The sequence below is a fragment of the Bubalus bubalis genome, chromosome 6, assembly GCF_019923935.1.
Source record: "Bubalus bubalis isolate 160015118507 breed Murrah chromosome 6, NDDB_SH_1, whole genome shotgun sequence".
Taxonomy (NCBI): domain Eukaryota; kingdom Metazoa; phylum Chordata; class Mammalia; order Artiodactyla; family Bovidae; genus Bubalus; species Bubalus bubalis.
The window spans coordinates 100,066,386-100,089,183 of record NC_059162.1 but is presented as its reverse complement, the minus strand read 5'-3'; the positions used below and the strand labels follow the sequence as shown (position 1 = coordinate 100,089,183).

The 22,798-nt window shown below is 41.1% G+C and overlaps 1 protein-coding gene across 4 annotated transcripts in view; it reads right to left on the bottom strand.

Moving 5' to 3' along the window:
• Nucleotides 1-22,402, bottom strand: part of GPBP1L1 (GC-rich promoter binding protein 1 like 1) — a 74,756-nt gene extending 52,354 nt beyond the window's left edge. Inside the window, exon 1 of one of the 4 annotated variants that reach the window (XM_006052546.3) lies at nucleotides 22,260-22,402. The gene's annotated coding sequence lies outside the window, so the exon portion shown is untranslated. Of the gene's footprint in view, nucleotides 1-21,637; nucleotides 21,818-22,259 lie in introns of those variants that run through there. The other 3 variants (XM_044945077.1, XM_025288831.3, XM_006052547.3) reach the window with 3 other exon arrangements.
• Nucleotides 22,403-22,798: the final 396 nt, after the last annotated feature.

Below are 22,798 nucleotides of genomic sequence, written 5' to 3'. Positions count from 1 at the left end.
GACATTGTACAGGAGGCAGTGATCAAGACCATCCCGAAGAAAAAGAAATGCAAAAAATCAGAATGGTTGTCTGAGGAGGCCTTACAAATAGCTGAAAAAAGAAGAGAAGTGAAAGGCAAAGGAGAAAAGGAAAGATACACCCAATACCCATCTGAATGCAGAGTTCCGACGAATAGTAAGGAAAGATAAGAAAGCCTTCCTCAGTGATCAATGCAAAGAAATAGAGGAAAACAATAGAATCGGAAAGACTAGAGATGTCTTCAAGAAAATTAGAGATATCAAGGGAACATTTCATGCAAAGATGGGCACAATAAAGGACAGAAATGCTATGGACCTAACAGAAGCAGAAGATATTAAGAAGAGGTGGCAAGAATACACAAAGGTAAGGTAAGTCACTTCAGTCGTGTCCAACTCTGTGCTATCCCATAGACGGCAGCCCACCATGCTCCCCCGTCCCTGGGATTCTCCAGGCAAGAACACTGGAGTGGGTTGCCATTTCCTTCTCCAATGCATTAAAGTGAAAAGTGAAAGTGAAGTCGCTCAGTCGTGTCCGACCTCAGCGACCCCATGGACCGCAGCCCACCAGGCTCCTCCGTCCATGGGATTCTCCAGGCAAGGAGTAGGGTGCACAAAAGAACCATACAAAAAAAGATCTTCACGACCCAGATAACCACGATGGTGTGATCACTCACCTAGAGCCAAACATCCTGGAATGTGAAGTCAGGTGGGTTTTAGGAAGCATCACTATGAACAAAGCTAGTGGAGGTGATGGAATTCCAGTTGAGCTATTTCAAATCCTAAAAGATGATGCTGTGAAAATACTGCACTCAATATGCCAGCAAATTTGGAAACCTCAGCAATGGCCCACAGGACTGGAAAAGGTCAGTTTTCATTCCAATTCCAAAGAAAGGAAATGCCAAAGAATGTTCAAACTACCACACAATTGCACTCATCTCACATGCTAGCAAAGTAATGCTCAAAATCCTCCAAGCCAGACTTCAACAGTACATGAACTGAGAACTTCCAGATGTTCAAGCTGGTTTTAGAAAAGGCAGAGGAACCAGAGATCAAATTGCCAACAACCGCTGGATCATCGAAAAAGCAAGAGTTCCAGAAAAACAACTTCTGCTTTATTGACTACTCCAAAGTCTTTGACTGTGTGGATCAGAACAAACTTGGAACATTCTTAAAGAGATGGGAATACCAGACCACTTTACTTGCCTCCTAAGAAATCTGTATGCAGGTCAGGAAGCAACAGTTAGAACTGGACATGGAACAGCAGACTGGTTCCAAATTGGGAAAGGAGCACGTCAAGGCTGTATATTGTCACCCTGCTTATTTAACATATATGCAGAGTACATCATGCACAATGCTAGGCTGAATGAAGCACAAGCTGGAATCAAGATTGCTGGGAGAAATATCAATAACCTCAGAAACACAGATGATACCACTCCTATGGCAGAAAGTGAAAAAGAACTAAAGAGCCTCTTGATGAAAGTCAAAGAGGAGAGTGAAAAAGTTGGCTTAAAGCTCAACATTCAGAAAACTAAGATCATGGCATACGATCCCATCACTTCATGGCAAATAGATGGGGAAACAGTGGAAACAGTGGCACACTTTTATTTTCTTGAGCTCCAAAACCACTGCAGAGGGTGAATGCAGCCGTGAAATTAAGAGACAGTTGCTCCTTGGAAGAAAAGTTATGAGCAAAATAGACAGAATATTAAAAAGCAGAGACATTACTCTGCCAACAAAGGTCCGTCTAGTCAAAGCTATGGTTTTTCCAGTAGTCATGTATGGATGTGAGAGTTGGACTATAAAGAAAGCTGAGTGCCAAAGAATTGAACTTTTGAACTGTGGTGTTGGAGAAGACTCTTGAGAGTCCCTTGGACTGCAAGGAGATCCAATCAGTCCATCTTAAATGAAATCAGTCCTAAATATTCATTGGAGGGACTGATACTGAAGCTAAAACTTGAATACTTTGGCCACCTGATGCGAAGAACTGACTCACCGGAAAAGACCCTGGTGCTGGGAAAGATTGAAGGCAGGAGGAAAAGGGGACGACAGAGGATGAGATGGTTGGATGACATCACAGACTCAATGGACAGGACTTTGAGCAAGCTCCGAGAGTTGGTAATGGACAGGGAAGCCTGGCATGTGGCAGTCCATGGGGTCGCCAAGAGTCAGACACGACTGTTCAACTGAATTGAAGTTTTATGCGTGAACATAAATCAGAGCTTCAGTTTGATCACAGATTGATGATGCTATAAGTTTGTATCCTAGGATTATACTTGGGAATCGTGAACTACAATTTTGCAGTCACCTACAGAACTGAGGGGCTGCCTGGTACCTTTTCCCAACTGGGTCTCCAGATGTGCTGTGACATGGGACTTCTCAGCACTGTTTGAGTTTGTGAAAACTCAATTTGTTTGTCAAAACCCAATTTGAAAAAAAAGACCAATTTGTTGATGTATCTTCTGCTGTTTCTAGTTCTCTTTTCTTTTAATGTTAGTATATTGAAAGTAAGCTAGATAATGCTCTAATGAATATTAGTATTATTTATTTGTATATAATGAGTGGCTTATCCTTTGAACCTGAGGCAAAAGTTTCGGCAAAACAGACCACAGGGAAACTCAATAGATACAATTTAGTAATTGGATAAGCTTTTGGCATATTTCCTAGAATGCAACATCATCTCATAGATAGGATAGTTTACAATCTGCTTATACCACAGAACTGAAAAAGGATGTAACCTATTTCTCATCTAACAGATCATAAAAATTACTTCTGATGATGGATTTATGAATGATTTTTTTGTAACTCATTTTGGTAAATCTAGAAGGACCCAAAGAATGCAGTGGCACCGACTTAACAAACCATGCTGCTGCTGCTAAGTCGCTTCAGTCGTGTCCAAACCATGCTGCTGCTGCTAAGTCGCTTCAGTCGTGTCCAAACCATGCTGCTGCTGCTAAGTCGCTTCAGTCGTGTCCGACTCTGCAACCCCATAGACGGCAGCCCACTAGGCTCCTCTGTCCCTGGGATTCTCCAGGCAAGAATATCCACTTTTAGAACTTTATCCAAAAAAGTGAAAGACAGGAAGTGACCTTATAGCAATCTGTTTTCATCTGTTAAGTAACCTTTTTCTATAGGACTGATCACCTATAAATTTTTAACGTCTTCCACTGAACTAAAGCACAAAGACCATTATCTTATATAGTAGACACTCACTGTTGAATGCATAAATAAATGTAGGAACTGCTGACTAATAGGTAGTACATCTTCAACTTCACAAGGTAATGCCATATTGCTTTTCAATCAGGTCACCAATTTACACCAGCAGAAGTGGTTATTTTTAGAGTTCCATCTGTTCCAAACTCTCACAAAGCTAGGTATGGCTAGACTGGCAGTTAATTTTCTGCTCTGCTGGTGGGTATAAAATGATGACCTACCACAGTCTTTGCATCATTTAATCTATTTATCATCTCTTCGTGTTTCATCTTTTGGTAAAATTATCTATTCTTATCATTTTACCATTCTTTCAGTAGCTGGTCTTTTTCTTATCTGAAGTAAGAGAATACAATAGACCCCAATCTTCTGATTATAGTGTTTCAAGTATCTTTTCCAACTTCATGTTTTTTTTTTTAATGAACATAAGTTCTTATTTTAAATGTAATCAACACACCTGAAAGTAACACAACATTGTGAATCAACTATATTCCAATAATTTTTTTAAATAAATAGCTGAAAAAAATGTAGTCAAAATTGCTGATCAAGACATGATTATCTGGAGGGTGGGGGCACACCATGCAGCATGTGGGATCTGTTTCCCAGCCAGGGATTGAACTGGTGCCTCCTGCAGCAGTAACACCGAGTCTTAACCACTGGACTGCTAGGAAGTCCCTAAGATACCTATTTTTAATCTAATGTATAAAAGCCTTTCTTCCCCAAAGTTCAAAGAATTTACCTACATTAATCTTCTTAGTTTTACAGTTTTGCCTTTCACATTTAAGACATCAATCAGTTGGAACTGATTTGTATCCAGTATGAGGTCCAGGTTCAGTTTCATTTTTTTTTTACTGCATGAGTAACTAGTCCCAAATGTCCCAAACCATTCTTTCTCCACTGATTTAAAAAGCCAACTCAGAGTTCTCTGGTGGCCTAGTGGTTAGGATTCCAGGCTTTCACAATCCCTGGTCAGGCAACTGAGATCCTCTAAGCCATGGGTTATCACCCCTCAAAAGGCCAGCTCAATTTTAAATTGTTTCTACATGTGCATGGATCTGTTTCTAGACTTCTGTTCCACTTGTTCATTTGTGTATTCCTATACTACAACTCATTCATGTTAAGAAGGAAGGAAAAGAGACAGAAAAGTTGACATATCCACACTGAAAATATTCACAAAGGACTGGTGTAACCTTTGTCAGGGAGCAGCATGAGTGGCAACCATCCATTCCATCATGATATACTCTTCTCCCTACTTTGTGATTACTTCTTTTCTTATTCTTTTTCTTTTGCTCTGTAAATATAACCACTACCTAAAAGCTCTGATGCAGCACATTTTGTTTCTTTGGAATCTCTTCACCGTCTCATTCATTTTTAAGTCTTCTTTTCTCACCTCTAAGTGGGTAACTTAAATAAATCTCTACTTCATGAAGCATTAGATCATGCACATACCTATACTCAAGTATCCATCACCATGTATTATTTACCTGTTTATATATTTATTTCCCTATGCTTGATAGGGACTAATAGCAAATGGGGCAATCTCTTAGTACACACAGAATGACCATTAAATAATCATTTCTTTAAGAAATGTTGACAACTTTATCCATTAGCATCTCCTTTAACTGTTCTTAAGACCTCTCTTCAGAGAAAGCAATGGCACCCCACTCCAGTACTCTTGCCTGGAAAACCCCATGGATGGAGGAGCCTGGTAGGCTGCAGTCCATGAGGTTGCTAAGAGTCAGATAACTGAGCGACTTCACTTTCACTTTTCACTTTCATGCATTGGAGAAGGAAATGGCAACCCACTCCAGTGTTCTTGCCTGGAGAATCCCAGGGACAGAGGAGCCTGGTGGGCTGCTGTCTATGGGGTCACACAGAGTCAGACACAACTGAATCGACTTAGCGGTAGCAGCAGCAAGACCTCTCTTTAAACATTTCTTATTCCTTAAACTGCAGGGTCCAAGACTATTGACTTTGCATATCTTCAGATATTCACTGGCCCTAAAATTTCCTTTCCAAATCTCATGATTTGAAAAGAATACTACTTAGGTTTAAATGTCTACCACTTTCAATTCCTCTAAAGGACCAAGAAACCCTACAATAGTCTATACTCATTTGTTAACTGTGCATTCATTTCCTTCCCAAGTCCTTAATAAGGAGAACTCCAAGTTACTGGTGCCTTATTAACTTTCATATTATTATTTCATCAGAGGGAAGAGCCCAGGGTCATATTCTACTTTTTTTTTTTTAATTTCAGGAGATTAATTCATACCTACAACTTCTAAACCATGAAATTTGAGCACATCTTTCAATGAACCAAAAAGAGATATGATACACCTTTAAGATTTCTTTCACTGCCGTTTCTGTCAAGATAATACTTACTAGCATGATTATTAATACTGATAAGTAAGGTCTGCTATTACATGATAGGAGTCCAGCAAACAAAAAAAATATATTTCTAGTACAAACTCAATGATGACCAAGTTATCTGTCAAAAAATATAACTGCGTATTTAACATATTACTCTGCCCATAAGAGACATGCATGTGATAATTGAGTGGTCTGAAATTCAATAAAAGCACTACATAATATATTACTCAGAATTACTCATAAACTCATACTTTCAAAACCTGAGTAAAATTATGAAGTACTATCTCACACTCTCCAAACTGGCAAAAACAAATCCTGAAACTATCAAGTGCTAATAAAAATACAAAGCAACAAGAAATTTTCACATATTGCTGGTGTAAGTGTAAACTCATACAACTACTTTTGAAAACAGTTTGACAAATACAAAACTGAAGCTGTGAAACATCTATGACCCACCCAGTCTTAACCATACATGAAAGTAAGACAAAGTGCATAAGAATATTTGCTACAGGATTGTATACAGTAAACAAAAAACTAAATTACCTAAATGTTCACCAATAAACTGATTTAGAGTTTCTCTGGTGCCTCAATGGTAAAGAATCTGCCTGCCAATGAGAAGATATAGGTTTGATCCCTGCATCGGGAAGATCCCCTGCAGAAGGAAATGGCAACCCACTCCAGTATTCTTGCCTGGGAAATCCCAGGTACAGAGGAGCCTGGCAGGCTACAGTCCTTGGAGTCTGGACACGACTTAGCAACTAAACAACAGCACAAGACTGATTAAATTGTGGATTTGTACAATGCCAACAAAGGACCGTCTAGTCAAGGCTATGGTTTATCCTGTGGTCATGTATGGATGTGAGAGTTGGACTGTGAAGAAAGCTGAGTGCCGAAGAATTGATGCTTTTGAACTGAAGTGTTGAAGAAGACTCGTGAGTCCCTTGGACTGCAAGGAGATCCAACCAGTCCATCCTAAAGGAGATCAGCCGTTCCTTGGAAGGAATGATGCTAAAGCTGAAACTCCAGTACTTTGGCCACCGCATGCGAAGAGTTGACTCACTGGAAAAGACTGTGATGCTGGGAGGGATAAGGGGCAGGAGGAAAAGGGGACGACAGAGGATGAGATGGCGGGATGGCATCACCGACTTGATGGACGTGAATTTGAGTGAACTCCGGGAGATGGTGATGGACAGGGAGGCCTGGCGTGCTGCGATTCATGGGGTCGCAGAGAGTTGGACATGACTGAGCGACTGAACTGAACTGTACAGCAGGAAATGATCACACTAGAGATGTGCATAAACAAAATGGATGACTCTCACAAAGTAGAATAAAAAAGTTGTTAAACTATGATACCATATAAAGTTTAAAAAAATGAGTACAAAAAATAAAAATAAAAACGGAGTAACAGTATCAGATAGTTTTGGGAAATGCTTAATCACTCAGTCGAGTCTGACTCTTTGTGACCCCATTGACTGTAGCCCACCAGACTGCTTTGTCCATGGGGATTTTCCAGGCCAGAATACTGGAGTGGGTTGCCATGCCCTCCTCCAAGGGATCTTCCCAACCCAGGGACTGAACTCAGGTCTCCCACATTGCAAGCGGATTCTTTACCATCTGAGCTACTAGGGAAGTCCAAGAATGCTGGAGTGGGTAGCCTATCCCTTCTCCAGGGGAACTTCCCAGGAATCAAACCGGGGTCTCTTGCATTGCAGGCAAATTCTTTACCAGCTAAGCTACTAAAGGAAGCCTTAGTTTTGGGATATAGTCAAAGAAAGCAAAATTACTTAAAAATGCAAGAGAATGACAAACACCGAATTCAGGATCAAAGACACAAAGATATATAATCAAAAAGGAACATATATAAGGGCTTCAATTCTGCATACTGGCATAAGGATAAACATAGAGGTCAATGGAGCAGAACCAAGAAACCAGAAGTAAACCTGCTAAGTATGCCCAAATGATTTTTAACAAAGAAGCCAAGATATATCAACGGGGGAAAAATGGTCTTTCTTTTCAACAAACGGTGCAATGATCACTGGATATTCACGACAACAACACAAAAATTAACTATAAGTGGGTCAAAAGCCTTAGTATAAGAGCTAAAAGTAAACAGAGGAGTGATTTTAAGTTAGGGAAAGATAAATTGAACTTCCTTATCAAAATTAAAAACATTTGTGGTTCAAAGGACACAGTCAAGAAAGTGAAAGGACAATACAGAAAGAAAACATCTGCAAATCATATATCATGTAAGGGACTTGTATTCAAAATAATATCACAATAAAATATCACCTTACACCTATGACAATAGTTATTGATATTATAAAAAGGACAAGATACTGTCGAGGACGTAGAGAAAAGGGAACCCTTATGCACTGTTCATTGGAATGTAAACTAGTGCTGTCACTAGGGAAAACAGTATGGAGGTTCTTCAAAAATTTAAAAATAGAATTATCAAATGATCCAGCAATTCCAGTTCTGAGTTTTTTCCCAAAGGAAAGGAAAACACTAACTTGAAAAGCTATGCACCCCCATGCATGTACACACACACACCCCCTGAAATATTATTCAGCCATAAGAAAGAATGAATTCTTGCCATTTTCAAAAATATGGATGAACTTCGAGGGTACAAGGCTAAGTGAAATAAGACAGAGAGACAAATACTTTATGATCTCACTCATGTAGAATCTAAAAAAGCAGCACCAAGCTCATATACAGAGAACAGACTGGTAATTGCCAGAGGTGGAGTGGGGTGTGCCAAATGGTTAAAGGGGTCAAAAGGTACAAACTTCCAGTTACAAAATAAATAAGCTATGGGAATAAAAGGCATAGCATGGTGACTACAGTTAATTATGTTGTTTAGCCGCCAAGTCATGTCTGCTTCTTTTGCGACCCCACGGACTATAGCCTGCCAGGCTCCTCTGTTCATAAGACTTCCCAGGGCAAGGATACTGGAATGGTTTGCCATTTCCTTCTCCAGGGGATCGTCCCTACCCAGGGATCAAATGTGCATCTCCTGCAGATGCAGGTGGATTCTTTACTGCTGAGCCAACAGGGAAGCCCCACAGTTAATCATGTCGTTCAGTCGCCCAGTTGTAGCCAACTCTTTGTGACCCCATGGACTGCAGCATGCCAGGCGTCTCTGTTGATTATACTCAGTGCATATTTAAAAGTTGCAAGTTCTCATTACAAGAAAAAAATTCTGTAACTATATGGTGACAAATGTTAACTAGACTTATTGTGTTGCTTATTTTGCGATATCTGCTATAATTATAAAATTATCATATACACCTGAAATAAAAAGTCAAAGTTCAATTAAAAAAGAATCCTACAACACAACAGTAAAAAGACAACCCAATTAAAAAGCGAGCAGAGGATATGAATAGACATTTCTCTCAAGATACCCAAGAGACCAAGGGGTCACATCAGAAAAGTTTCTTAAAAAGTCAGTTACCATATGAACCAGCAATTCCACTTCTAGAAAGATCCAAGAAAGATGTAGACATATATCCACACAAAAACTTGACATGAACATTCATAACAGCATTACTAACAACTGCAAAGAGGTAAAAATGCAAATGCCCATCAACTGATGAGTAAACAAACAAAACGTGGAATATTCATACAATAGACTATATGGCAAAAAAAAAAGAAAAATACTGAAACATACTACAACATATGAAAATTAAAAACATTATGCTTACTCTGTGGAAGAGGGAGAGGGTGGGAAGATTTGGGAGAATGGCATTGAAACATGTAAAATATCATGTATGAAACTAGTTGCCAGTCCAGGTTCGATGCACGATACTGGATGCTTGGGGCTGGTGCACTGGGATGACCCAGAGGGATGGTATGGGGAGGGAGGAGGGAGGAGGGTTCAGGATGGGGAACACATGTATACCTGTGGCGGATTCATTTCGATATTTGGCAAAACCAATACAATATTGTAAAGTTTAAAAATAAAATAAAAAAATTATGCTTAGTGAAGGAAGCCAGACACAAAAGACCACATACTGTATAATTTTATTTATATGTAATGTCCAAAATAGGCAATTCCAGAGACAGAAAGGAGATTAGTGGCTGCCTAGAGTTGAAGAGGTGAATGTTAATGGTCATGAGACTTCTTTCCAGGGTGATGAAAATGTTCTAAAATTAGACAGTAGCAATGGTTATACAACTGTGAATATAGTAAAAAAAACAAACCCAAAAAACCCATTAAATTGTGCATGTAAAGTGTGTAGTTTGTTATGTAAATTCTATCTCAATAAAGCTGTCTTTAAAAAATTAGGCCAAGGATTAATAACAAACAAGGAACTTGTACAAAGTAGCAACACTCAAATTAGTTTCTTGTTGCAAGTGGCAAGACTTACTGTTTAATATATGGACGCAACTATTATCACCTTAATCCAAGAATCAACCTTAGCACTACTAAAAGTAGGTCAACCAAGTATTATGTGCATTATGACATGATGCAGAATGAGACAGAGCTATGATGTATTCTCACCAAAATGTTTAGATATAAATCCATCAAGCTTTTACCTGTAAACTTTAGAGATAAATACAGGAACAAAAGGAATAAACTAAGTGATACCTTAAGAATGCAACTGTACAAAAGCATTCTCAGGACAACCAGTCCAGTCTCAAAGTCAACATCACTGAAAAATAAGGACTAAGCTAGGTTAAAGGCTTCCCAGGTGGTGTAAAGGGTAAAGAATCCGACTGCCAATGCAGGAGACACAAATTCAATCCCTGGGTCGGAAAGATCCCCTGGCAAAGAAAATGGCAACCCATTCCAGTACTCTTGCCTGGGAAATCCCATGGACAGAGAAGCCTGGCGGGTTATAGTCAATGGGGTCACAAGAGTCAGACACAACTTAGCAACCGAACTACAAAGCTAGATTAAAGACAAATTAAACAAAGTGCATTTTAAATTACTTTTATTTTTACTTTATTTTTGGCCACACTGCACAGCTTGTGGGATTTTAGCTCCCCAACCAGGGAATGAGCCCAGGCCACAGAACCAAAGCGTTGAGCCCTAACCTGCCAAGAAATTCCCTAAACAAAGGGTTAACAATGGACAAGGTCCTGGTTCAGATAGTAGTTTGGATAACCAGCAGTAGCAAACAGTTTTTTTTGGATCAGCTGGGGAAATTTGAATAATAGCACCTGCATACCAAAGGAAAGGAATATGGAGTGTGGTATCACCCAGTTAAAAAAAAAGCCAAGCTGTAAACTGATCTCATTTTAGTAAAATAAAAGTAAAAACTTACATATATGTGCTCAGAGAAAGATCTCGGGAGGAAATGCACCAAAAGATAACAGTAGTGATTTCTGAATGACAGGAATGTCAAGTTTTTATTTTTACATATCTGTATACTCTAATATTCTACACAGCACATTCACTGTTTTTTTTAAAATAAAAGAATTAAAGACAGAATCAGACGGGGGGCTTTAATAAACTAACAGTGTCCAGACCTTATCCCATATATATTTAAAAATGTTGAGAACGACTGCTCTTAAGAATTGGGAGTGGATAAAAGGGAAAATTCTTGTCTAGGTTTGTCTTTAAAAAAGACATTCATGGACTTTTTAACTTATTGAGTTAGGAAGGAGACCACTCTAAATAGAGGCAATAAAGAAAAAAGCAATAAAAAAATAAATAGAGGCAATAACTATATCTTATAGAAGGAGCAAATTATATTAGTCAATTTTACAAATTAGGATCCTTGGTTGAAAAAAAGAAATCTGGTTTCGGTATATTAGCAGAATAGGAAATTTATCAACAGGATATTGAGAGTCCAAAAAAATAAAAAATAAAATAAATGATCTGGCAAACGTGTAAAAAATTAAGTCAAGTCAAGCAGTCAAAACCACCAACCAAAGTCACATCACAAGAAGAAGTCTCTTAGAAAACTGCCCACTAGCTAGTATGCCACTGCCACAAGTTAAAAGAATTAATTCTAAACTGTCCTTGCTCCTTTGTATCTCTCCCACTCCAGATTCAAGTACCCAGTCAAGTGTATTTGATTGGCTCAGCTGGGTCATAGCTACCAGGGGCCTGGGAAAGAAAGTATATGTGTGTATGCAAACAAGTTACATGTCCTTTTCCAGCTTCCACTCCCATCAAGTTTCACAAAAAGGCAATACTGGAACAGGGTTAAATGGCAAACAGACAAAAGAAACAAAGAAAGTCCAATTACTAGAATGTTCAACATACTACGAACAAAGCTAGTGGAGGTGATGGAATTCCAGTTGAGCTATTCCAAATCCTGAAAGATGGTGCTGTGAAAGTGCTGCACTCAATGTGCCAGCAAATTTGGAAAACTCAGCAGTGGCCACAGGACTGGAAAAGGTCAGTTTTCATTCCAGTCCCAAAGAAAGGCAATGCCAAAGAATGCTCAAACTACCGCACAATTGCACTCATCTCACACACTAGTAAAGTAATGCTCAAAATTCTCCAAGCCAGGCTTCAGCAATATGTGAACCGTGAACTTCCAGATGTTCAAGCTGGTTTTAGAAAAGGCAGAGGAACCAGAGATCAAATTGCCAACATCCACTGGATCATGGAAAAAGCAAGAGAGTTCCAGAAAAACATCTATTTCTGCTTTATTGACTATGCCAAAGCCTTTGACTATGTGGATCACAATAAACTGTGGAAAATTCTGAAAGAGATGGGAATACCAGACGACCTGACCTGCCTCTTGAGAAATCTGTATGCAGGTCCAGAAGCAACAGTTAGAACTGGACATGAACAACAGACTGGTTCCAAATAGGAAAAGGAGTTCGTCAAGGCTGGATATTGCCACCCTGCTTATTTAACTTATATGCAGAGTACATCATGAGAAACGCTGGACTGGAAGAAACACAAGCTGGAATCAAGATTGCCGGGAGAAATATCAATAACCTCAGATATGCAGATGACACCACCCTTATGGCAGAAAGTGAAGAGGAACTAAAAAGCCTCTTGATGAAAGTGAAAGTGGAGATTGAAAAAGTTGGCTTAAAGCTCAACATTCAGAAAACGAAGATCAAGAAAGAAAACGAAGATCATGGCATCCGGTCCCATCACTTCATGGGAAATAGATGGGGAAACAGTGTCAGACTTTATTTTTCTGGGCTCCAAAATCACTGCAGATGGTGACAGCAGCCATGAAATTAAAAGACGCTTACACCTTGGAAGGAAAGTTATGACCAAACTAGACAGTATATTCAAAAGCAGAGACATTACTTTGCCAACAAAGGTCCGTCTAGTCAAGGCTATGGTTTTTCCTGGGGTCATGTATGGATGTGAGAGTTGGACTGTGAAGAAGGCTGAGTGCCGAAGAGTTGATGCTTTTGAACTGTGGTGTTGGAGAAGACTCTTGAGGGTCCCTTGGACTGCAAGGAGATCCAACCAGTCCATTCTGAAGGAGATCAGCCCTGGGATTTCTTTGGAAGGAATGATGCTAAAGCTGAAACCCCAGTACTTTGGCCACCTCATGCGAAGAGCTGACTCACTGGAAAAGACTCTGATGCTGGGAGGGATTGGGGGCAGGAGGAGAAGGGGACGACAGAGGATGAGATGGCTGGATGGCATCACCGACTCGATGGACGTGAGTCTGAGTGAACTCCAGGAGTTGGTGATGGACAGAGAGGCCTGGCGTGCTGCGATTCATGGGGTCGCAAAGAGTTGGACATGACTGAGTGACTGATCTGATCAACATATAAGTCTTCCCATTAGTAACAAATTTTAATCATTGTGCCTTCTGATTCATTCTCCAAAAAACATTTCCTAAAAGTAATTTCCCAAAGTATAAAATTTTTAGACTAAAATTTGCAACCTTTCTCAGGTAGTTATCTCCTTTCCAACATTGTGTTATTAAAAGGTCACAAGCACCTGCTGCAAACATACCTATATACTATCCCACTAATAGAAATGTAATTTACTTAAATCGCAACAGTTCCAAATAAACAAACATATTATGAAACATACTATGTTACAAAAGTATATTTATCACCTAATGCAATCTGACATTAAATTCTGGCTATATGAGTCAGGTAACTAAGTGGATTAGTTTTATGTATAAGCATATTTAAAAATCTCTTCTCAAGAATAAGTATTTTGCTCAAAACCCAAACATTACTTTTAAGTTAGGAGAGCAGACTCAGGATCTGGTTGGCTCTGCCTGTACTAGCTGCATGACTTTGGACAAGTCACTTCACCTCTTTTTGCCTCAAATCATTATCTGTAATTGGAGATTGTTGGAAAGTCAATGATTAAGTGAGTGAATATATGTAAAGTGTTAAGAACAGTGCCTGGATGCTTTATTCAGGGAAATAACAAAGAGTCTTGTTTACAGTGAGTACTTCATAGGTGTAATGCTTAATAGTTAAGGACTTCAGTTCAGTTCAGTTGCTCAGTCGTGTCTGACTCTTTTGCGACCCCATGAATCGCAGCATGCCAGGCCTCCCTGTCCATCACCAACTCTCGGAGTTCACTCAGACTCATGTCCATCGAGTCAGTGATGCCATCCAGCCATCTCATCCTCTGTCATCCCCTTCTCCTCCTGCCCCCAAACCCTCCCCGCATGAGTCTTTTCCAAAGGTCAATTCTTCACATGAGGTGGCCAAAGTACTGGGGTTTCAGCTTTAGCATCATTCCTTCCAAAGAAATCCCAGGGCTGATCTCCTTCAGAATGGACTGGTTGGATCTCCTTGCAGTCCAAGGGACTCTCAAGAGTCTTCTCCAACACCACAGTTCAAAAGCATCAACTCTTCGGCACTCAGCCTTCTTCACAGTCCAACTCTCACATCCATACATGACCCCAGGAAAAACCATAGCCTTGACTAGACGGACCTTTGTTGGTAAAGTAATGTCTCTGCTTTTGAATATGCTGTCTAGTTTGGTCATAACTTTCCTTCCAAGGTGTAAGCGTCTTTTAATTTCATGGCTGCTGTCACCATCTGCAGTGATTTTGGAGCCCAGAAAAATAAAGTCTGACACTGTTTCCCCATCTATTTCCCATGAAGTGATGGGACCGGATGCCATGATCTTCGTTTTCTTTTTTGATCTTCGTTTTCTGAATGTTGAGCTTTAAGCCAACTTTTTCACTCTCCTCTTTCACTTTCATCAAGAGGCTTTTTAGTTCTTCTTCACTTTCTGCCATAAGGGTGGTGTCATCTGCATATCTGAGGTTATTGATATTTCTCCTGGCAATTTTGATTCCAGCTTGTGCTTCATCCAACCCAGAGTTTCTCATGATGTACTCTGTATTTAAGTCAAATAAGCAGGGTGACAATATACAGCCTTGACGTACTCCTTTTCCTATTTGGAACCAGACTGTTGTTCCATGTCCAGTTCTAACTGTTGCTTCCGGACCTGCATACAGATTTCTCAAGAGGCAGGTCAGGTGTTCTGGTATTCCCATCTCTTTCAGAATTTTCCACAGTTTATTGTGATCCACACAGTCAAAGGCTTTGGCATAGTCAATAAAGCAGAAATAGATGTTTTTCTGGAACTCTCTTGCTTTTTCCATGATCCAGTGGATGTTGGCAATTTGATCTCTGGTTCCTCTGCCTTTTCTAAAACCAGCTTGAACATCAGGAAGTTCACGGTTCACATATTGCTGAAGCCTGGCTTGGAGAATTTTGAGCATTACTTTACTAGTGTGTGAGATGAGTGCAATTGTGCGGTAGTTTGAGCATTCTTTGGCATTGCCTTTCTTTGGGACTGGAATGAAAACTGACCTTTTCCAGTCCTGTGGCCACTGCTGAGTTTTCCAAATTTGCTGGCACATTGAGTGCAGCACTTTCACAGCACCATCTTTCAGGATTTGGAATAGCTCAACTGGAATTCCATCACCTCCACTAGCTTTGTTCGTACTGATGCTTTCTAAGGCCCACTTGACTTCACATTCCAGGATGCCTGGCTCTAGGTCAGTGATCACACCATCGTGATTATCTGGGTTGTGAAGATCTTTTTTGTACAGTTCAGGGATTTAAAAAAAAGCAGAGATATTACTTTGCCAGCAAAGGTCTGTCTAGTCAAGGCTATGGTTTTTCCAGTGGTCATGTATGGATGTGAGAGTTGGACAGTGAAGAAAGCTGAGCACCGAAGAATTGATGCTTTTGAACTGTGGTGTTGGAGAAGACTCTTGAGAGTCCCTTGGACTGCAAGGAGATCCAACCAGTCCATCCTAAAGGAAATCAGTCCTGGGTGTTCACTGGAAGGACTGATGCTGAGGCTGAAACTCCAGTACTTTGGCCACCTCATGCAAAGAGTTGACTCAATGGAAAAGACCCTGATGCTGGGAGGGATTGGGGGCAGGAGGAGAAGGGGATGACAGAAGTTGAGATGGCTGGATGGCATCACCGACTCGATGCACATGAGTTTGGGTGAACTCTGAGAGTTGGTGATGGACAGGGAGGCCTGGTGTGCTGCAGTTCATGGGGTCGCAAAGGAGTCGGACACGACTGAGCGACTGAACTGAACTGAGCAGGGATAAACGGGCTTCCCAAGTGGCACCAGTAGTAAAGAACCTGACTGCTAATGCAGGAGACATAAGAGACATGGGTTTGATCCCTGGGTGGGGGAAGATCCCCTGGAGGAGGGCACGGCAACCCACTCCAGGATTCTTGCCCAGAGAATTCCATGGACAGAGGAGCCTGGTAGGCTGCCTACAGTCCATTGGGTTACAGAGTAGGACACAACTGAAGTGGCTTGGCTGGCACGCGCACACACAGGGCAGGGGAAAACAATAGGGAAAAAACGCTGTTTTGAGAAAGGAAATTTTCAGACCAAACAGGCTGAGGAAACTACTCACTAGAACCAAAAAAAAAAGACAAAACCACTACAAACCCAGCATATTTAGCTCAATCTTATAATACAACAAATATACACTGCTGCTGCTGCTGCTAAGTCTCTTCAGTCGTGTCCGACTCTGTGCGACCCCAAAGATGGCAGCCCACCAGGCTCCCCCGTCCCTGGGATTCTTCAGGCAAGAACACTGGAGTGGGTTGCCATTTCCTTCTCCAATGCATGGAAGTGAAAAGTGAAAGTGAAGTCGCTCAGTCATCTCCGACTCTTAGCGATCCCATGGACTGCAGCCCACCAGGCTACTCCGTCCATGGGATTTTCCAGGCAAGAGTACTGGAGTGGGGTGCCATTGCCTAGATAGGGAAAAAAAGGACAAGAAACAAACTACCTGGAAAAGTTAACACTGAATTGGGCACAGGACCAAAACAAACACTCCATTTTACAACCATGTTGAAGGAGGGTTAATATCTCATACAATTTCTCTATGCTGCTCAACAGAGAAATTGTGGGAAAATGATATGAGAAACACTGAACAAACCAGAAGAAAAAAAAAGGCTATCAATTTACAGGAAAATCTAGAATGTGGGAAACTGCAGGAGAAATAACCTGGTTTCTTCAACAAAGTACAAGGGAAAAAACCCAGAAGAAACATACAAACTAACAGGCTTAAAAGAATATCAGTCAATTACAGTGTGTGGGACCTGGATACTGATTCAAATAAAGAGAAGTCAACAGAAAAGTAATAACTAGAAAAGGAAAAAAAGAATACTGAAAAGCCCATGTGCAGTCATCTGTTCAGATTCCATAGAATTTAATTCAATGAGCAAAAGGTAAAGACAATTTTGAAAAATTTATTTGACACTTATGAAGTGCTTACAATAGTCAGGCATTGTATTAAGAACTATACAAATGTTATTTCATTTGTTTACCACAAAAACTCTATAAGAAGGTACTATTACCCCCATTTAACAAAGCAGCAGGCAGAAATCATACCTAAAACTTTACCAAAGTCTCAAAGCTTTAAGTGGTAATGCAGAGATTCAAACCAAGGGCACTATGACCACCATACCACCACGCCATCTCTCTACATGATGTGGTGAAAATCCAGCTCCGGAATCAGACAGCTGTCTGAGTCCCCAGCTCTCACTATGTTATGCAAACCACTGAACTCCTTGGATCCTCTGTACACTCACATATAGAAGCTTTAATATCACCTATTTAAACAAGCGTTTTAAGGAGTAACAAGAAAACATATATATATATAATGGACTCTGTTAACACCCTCTAGCTTATGAAGCCTTCAATAAATGGTTCTCACTATCCTTCTACCATACCTGGTAAGACTAATTAGAAAGCAGAGCTAATAATTAATAAGCACATAGCTGGAACACTGGAATAGTTCTACCTTTTAATTAACTAACTAAAGAACCCCCAAACCAACTTTTCAACATACTTGTAAACTTCAAGGACAGCAGTAATTCAGAAGAGAACTTTTTTATATAATGACATTTAAATATATAATCTTTGGTGGCTCAGACAGTAAAGTATCTGCCTGAAATGCAGGAGACCCAGGTTCGATCCCTAGGTTGGGAAGATCCCCTGGAGAAGGGAATGACAACCCACTCCAGTGTTCTTCCCTGGAGAATTCCACGGACAGAGGAGCCTGGTGGGCTACAGTCCATGGGGTCACAAAGATTCCGACATGACCGAGGGACTAACACAAACCAGAGTTTGCAATATAAAGTATAATCAAACTTAATTCTTAAAAGACAAAAAACGAAAAACACCACCAACTTATTCCACACATACAGACCTGCTACTCAGAAAAGCGCACTAAAACTTTGTTCATACTGATGATCCTCTTGTCTGACATCTGATTAATATATGGCAAAGTAGTTTTATTATAGAAAAGGAAGGTAAGCTTAATGACTATGTTAAAAATTAACTCCTTTAAGAAACACAGCTTTCTGTGTTGTTATCCTGTGAATGTTTTTGTGCTTATCTGTTAAACTATTAAGTTCCTGGGTGGTAGGAATGTTTTATAGTCATCTAGGCATTCCTAGACCTTAGCAGGCTGAAACTGGCACCACAGGACAGCCTCCAACATTTCTTAAAGTGTTTCTTAAAAGAATGACTGAACCATTTTGTTTGAAAAATAATGTGTACAACAGATCAGTTAAAGGTCGATTTTTTTAAATAATAAATAATTTTTATTATTACTATTATTTTTTGTCATGCCATGCTGCATGCGGGATCTTACTTCTCTAGCCATGTATCAAACAAAGGTTTCCTTGCAATGAAAGCGAAGAGTCTTCATCACTGGATTGCCAGGGAAGTCCTACCAAAAGGCTGATTATTTGCTTCAGTAAATAAAAATAACTACTAGATGCCTTTAAATATTTGCCGAGTATATTTGAAATCACCTGTAAAATTCATAACATGAGCAATATTTTACCTCATTAGTTAAGATATACCTGTGGACAAAAGAATTTCAGCTCATCTCACTGAATTCTTTTCCAAGGTTGATTGTAGCCAGTTTTGTTTTGAGCAGAAATCCAGTGGGAAATAAAAAATCAGTCTGATTTTGAAGTGACTTGGGCAGCTACCTCTCAGCACAACCACATATCAAACTGCAGACAATGGCAACTATAGTCAGTTACGAAGTAGTATGTTTTCTATGTATGAAAGAAAAGAAACAAAGTGAAGTCGCTCAGCCGTGTCTGACTCTTCGGGACCCCATGGACTTCAGCTTACCAGACCCCTCCGTCCATGGGATTTTCCAAGCGGGAGTACTGGAGTGGGTTGCTATTTCCTTCTCCAGGGGATCTTCCCAACCCAGGGATCGAACCCAGGTCTCCCACTTGTAGGCAGACGCTTTACCGTCTGAGCCACCAGGGCAGTTCCTTTCTATGAATGGGGAAAACCAAAACTTCATTCAAGTTTTTCATCTTAGTGTCACCCAGATTCCTTCCCCATTACAATTATTTGAAAAACCATAAATACCACAATTTGCCTTTTCCACAAACTACTTTTTCAGCTGGGATATTTAAAAAATTGCTTAGGTTTAAATACGTACTAGTTGGATGAATATCTGAACTTATTTTCCTAAATAATGGGAATAAAACAATATCTACCTCACAGGAATAAACTAGTAAAAATATAAAGCAATTCAAGCAACTGTAAGCCTCTGGCACATTAGTTACTCCTGTTACTAAGTGCATACACTTTATGTTTTAATCATAAAACAAAGATACGCAATTTGTTGGAAGTATGATTCAAAATTGTTATGTTTTATCTAAGTATTTAAATATTAATTACAAGCAGAAATATGTCCCAGATTTCTTGTCATTCCAAACTTATTAAAATGTCTGCATGTGCTGTCCTCAACCAAACTACTAAACAGCCACTGACAAGAAAACCAAGCTGAATTCATTCAAAATAAAAATGGCTTCCTAACACCCCGCCACAACCAAATTTCAAGAGCTTTGCTAAGATGCTATTCAGAATCAATTGAAAGAATATTTGTATCAGTATGTACAAACTGTTTTGAGAACCTTTAAAAAAAAAAAGAGGTCTCACCCAAGTTTATGGATTCAGTAGTCAACAAAAGCAAAACACAAAGCAATTGACTTGTAATTTCTATAAAGCACTTTAAACGTTTTTTCTGTAAAACCACCAAAATAATTTAAGAACAACAACAACAAATCCTAGGGGAGTTGACAAAAATAAACTTTCATATTGAACGAATGTGGAGAGGTAAATTGAAATTGACTCCCTAGGGAAGGAAGATGAAGTAAAATAGTTTATTTTCCTATTAATTCCAAACTTCTCATTCACAATTAGCACTTTATTATTTTAGACAGATTTCAACTTGAAACTGGAGCATCTTCCCAAATACTGAAGTTAACTGTTTTTGATTTCCATTCTATGCCCTTTTGTTTTCAGTTAAACCTCTGGATCTAATGTTGTTTTTTAAGCTGCAAACAAAAAAACAGCCTTTTGTTTGAAAGGGCACAACAATCAGGCACTCCACTTAAAGTCTGTTTTCATTTGTCTTACATTCTTCTGATACGTGTCCCAATATAAAAGACCTTAGAAAAGGCCAGCAATCGACCAAACTGCAAATCTAAGTCTATTGAAGACCAATCACTATACTTTTTGGAAGGAATTACACAGAATGTGACTTGTTACTAAACTAAAACATGAGCCACCATAAACTTTATTTTTCCCCAGATAAGCAATAAACATTAAGAGCACGTATTTTAACAAATATGACAAACCAACTTAACAGCACAAAGTTGGCTGATAAAATTAACACCACAGCACAATTTCAAAACTATAAGCAACTACCAAAAAAAACCGCACCCACTCTTATGTAAACTTTTGGAGTAAGCAAACTACTTGAGCCTCACCTTTGTTTTCACCTAGCAAAGGCTCTTCAAGACAAGACAACAGTAAGATCAAAAGACCCAGTTGTTGAAAAATAACTAAGGAAAAATAACTAAGAATTCAAGACTTGTTAACGTGTTTAAGTTACTAAGCTCGGGGCACTTCCCCAAGCTACAGCCATTTTAGATTCAGCCTTTCTTTTGAGTTTCACGGCGAGTAGGGAGAGGTAGATAGATGTAAAACAGAAAAGTCCTCACTAAAGCACTTAAAGATCGACCAGCCTTTTTCTCCAGGTAGGGAGGAGTCGGTAGGGGCTGGACAGACGATCTAAATCAACGAAAACACCTCGCTACCAAGGGGAACCGGAACACTGGGGGCAGGGGTGCGGGGTTAAAGCTCTTCTTTCTCCCTCAGATACCCCACATTTGACTCACACGTTTTTTTCCTCTTAGATTTTTCCATCACTGGGAAACAAAAGCCCTTGGCTCTAATTTAAGAAGGAGAAAGAAAAAGTAACCGTAAACCAAGCTACTCAATCACCAACAAGCCGGAACGCCTGGAGAGGAGCCAGAGAGCCGCAGGTGAGCGTTCCGACCCGAAGAGCAAAGTTAAAGTAGGAGCGCTCTGGCAGAGTCTCGACGACGCTCGTGTGCAACGCTCCACGCGTGGGGGAAGGTGCCCCGTTCGAACCACACGACCCGTGGGCTCCGCTCCCGGTCCTCGGACCGACCTACACCCAACCACCTGTGTGAGAGCCTCCTTCAACTTGTTTCAACAGCCGGTTAGGCAGGCACCGGGTGGAGCCCTGCGCCGGATCACTCACGATCCCCTACTGCCCCGTTGTCGGGAACTCTCACTCACCGGGCAGTGGAGGGGCTACAGTTAGGGACCAGTCGCAGCGTCTGAGGGCGAGTCCCCAGCTTCCTGATCCGGCAGAGGTGGAGAGCCCACAACCATAACAAAGGTCTTCCCAAAATGGCTGCCCGGCCCACACGGCCCAGGAGGGGCAGACCGGGTGGACGGGGAGGAGCGACAACCAGCCCGGCCCTCCCCCGATCTCACCCCGCCTCACACACGCCCACTCGTTCGCACCGCCCACAAGGGCGCACGCGCATGCGCATGAGCCCTGTTCGGGTGACCCCCGCCGGCGCCCCAAGCAGCCAACGTTTAGCCGAGAGGACGGCGGTTATTCCCTGCCCCGCCCCCAGCTCACTCCGCTGCGTCTCTTGGCGGCGCCCCCGCCCCTCTACAGAGTTGAACACTGTCTTTCCTAGCGCCGCCTCAGAGGCAGAGACCAGCTGGATTTGGTACTCCCCTTCACATCTCTCCAGGCACTAGGGCCTGGGCGCCGGTGAATGAGTGGGGGGGGCGGGGGGGTGTATATGTGCACCCGTTTTTCCCCGCCCCTTCATTCTGCACCTTCCCACAGCCCATCTCTCAGCAAGCGCACTTCGCCAAACTACATCTACAAGGACTAACAAACCGGTTTTGTAGGCGCGTGTTTTCCGACCCTTTCCCACCTTCGGCTCCTTCCTTCTTTCACGTGCGCGCGCCGTTAAGACTCCAGCCCCCAGCAGGCCACACGGCCGGGCTTCGGCGGCCTGAGTGGCTGGTCCCGACGCACTACCCGCTGGGAGTGGTAGTTCCGCCCGACCGCTGGCGTCACGCCCCTGTCCCAGTACTGGGCGGTTTTCTGGCCAGAGCCTGCTCCAGTGCCAGAGCGGAGAAGCTGTTTCTTCAGCTCTAAGTCTCATTGGGTATCGCATAACGGGAAGGGGCGGCGCTGCCATGGCCGAGAAGGAAATAAAAGTGAAAGCCTATGGCGACTGGAAAGTGTTACTATTAGGAAGAATTCGCTGTGAATCTGTTCTGTACGAGAGGCTAAACCATGTGATAGCCGGCAACCAGGAAGCTAGACTACCTAGAATCGGGAGGAATGGAGGAACTGGCTAGCGTGGGCTCCTGCAGCTCTCCTTTTGTTTTCAGATAAACGCGCAAATTGCCTGATGGTGTTTCCTTTGA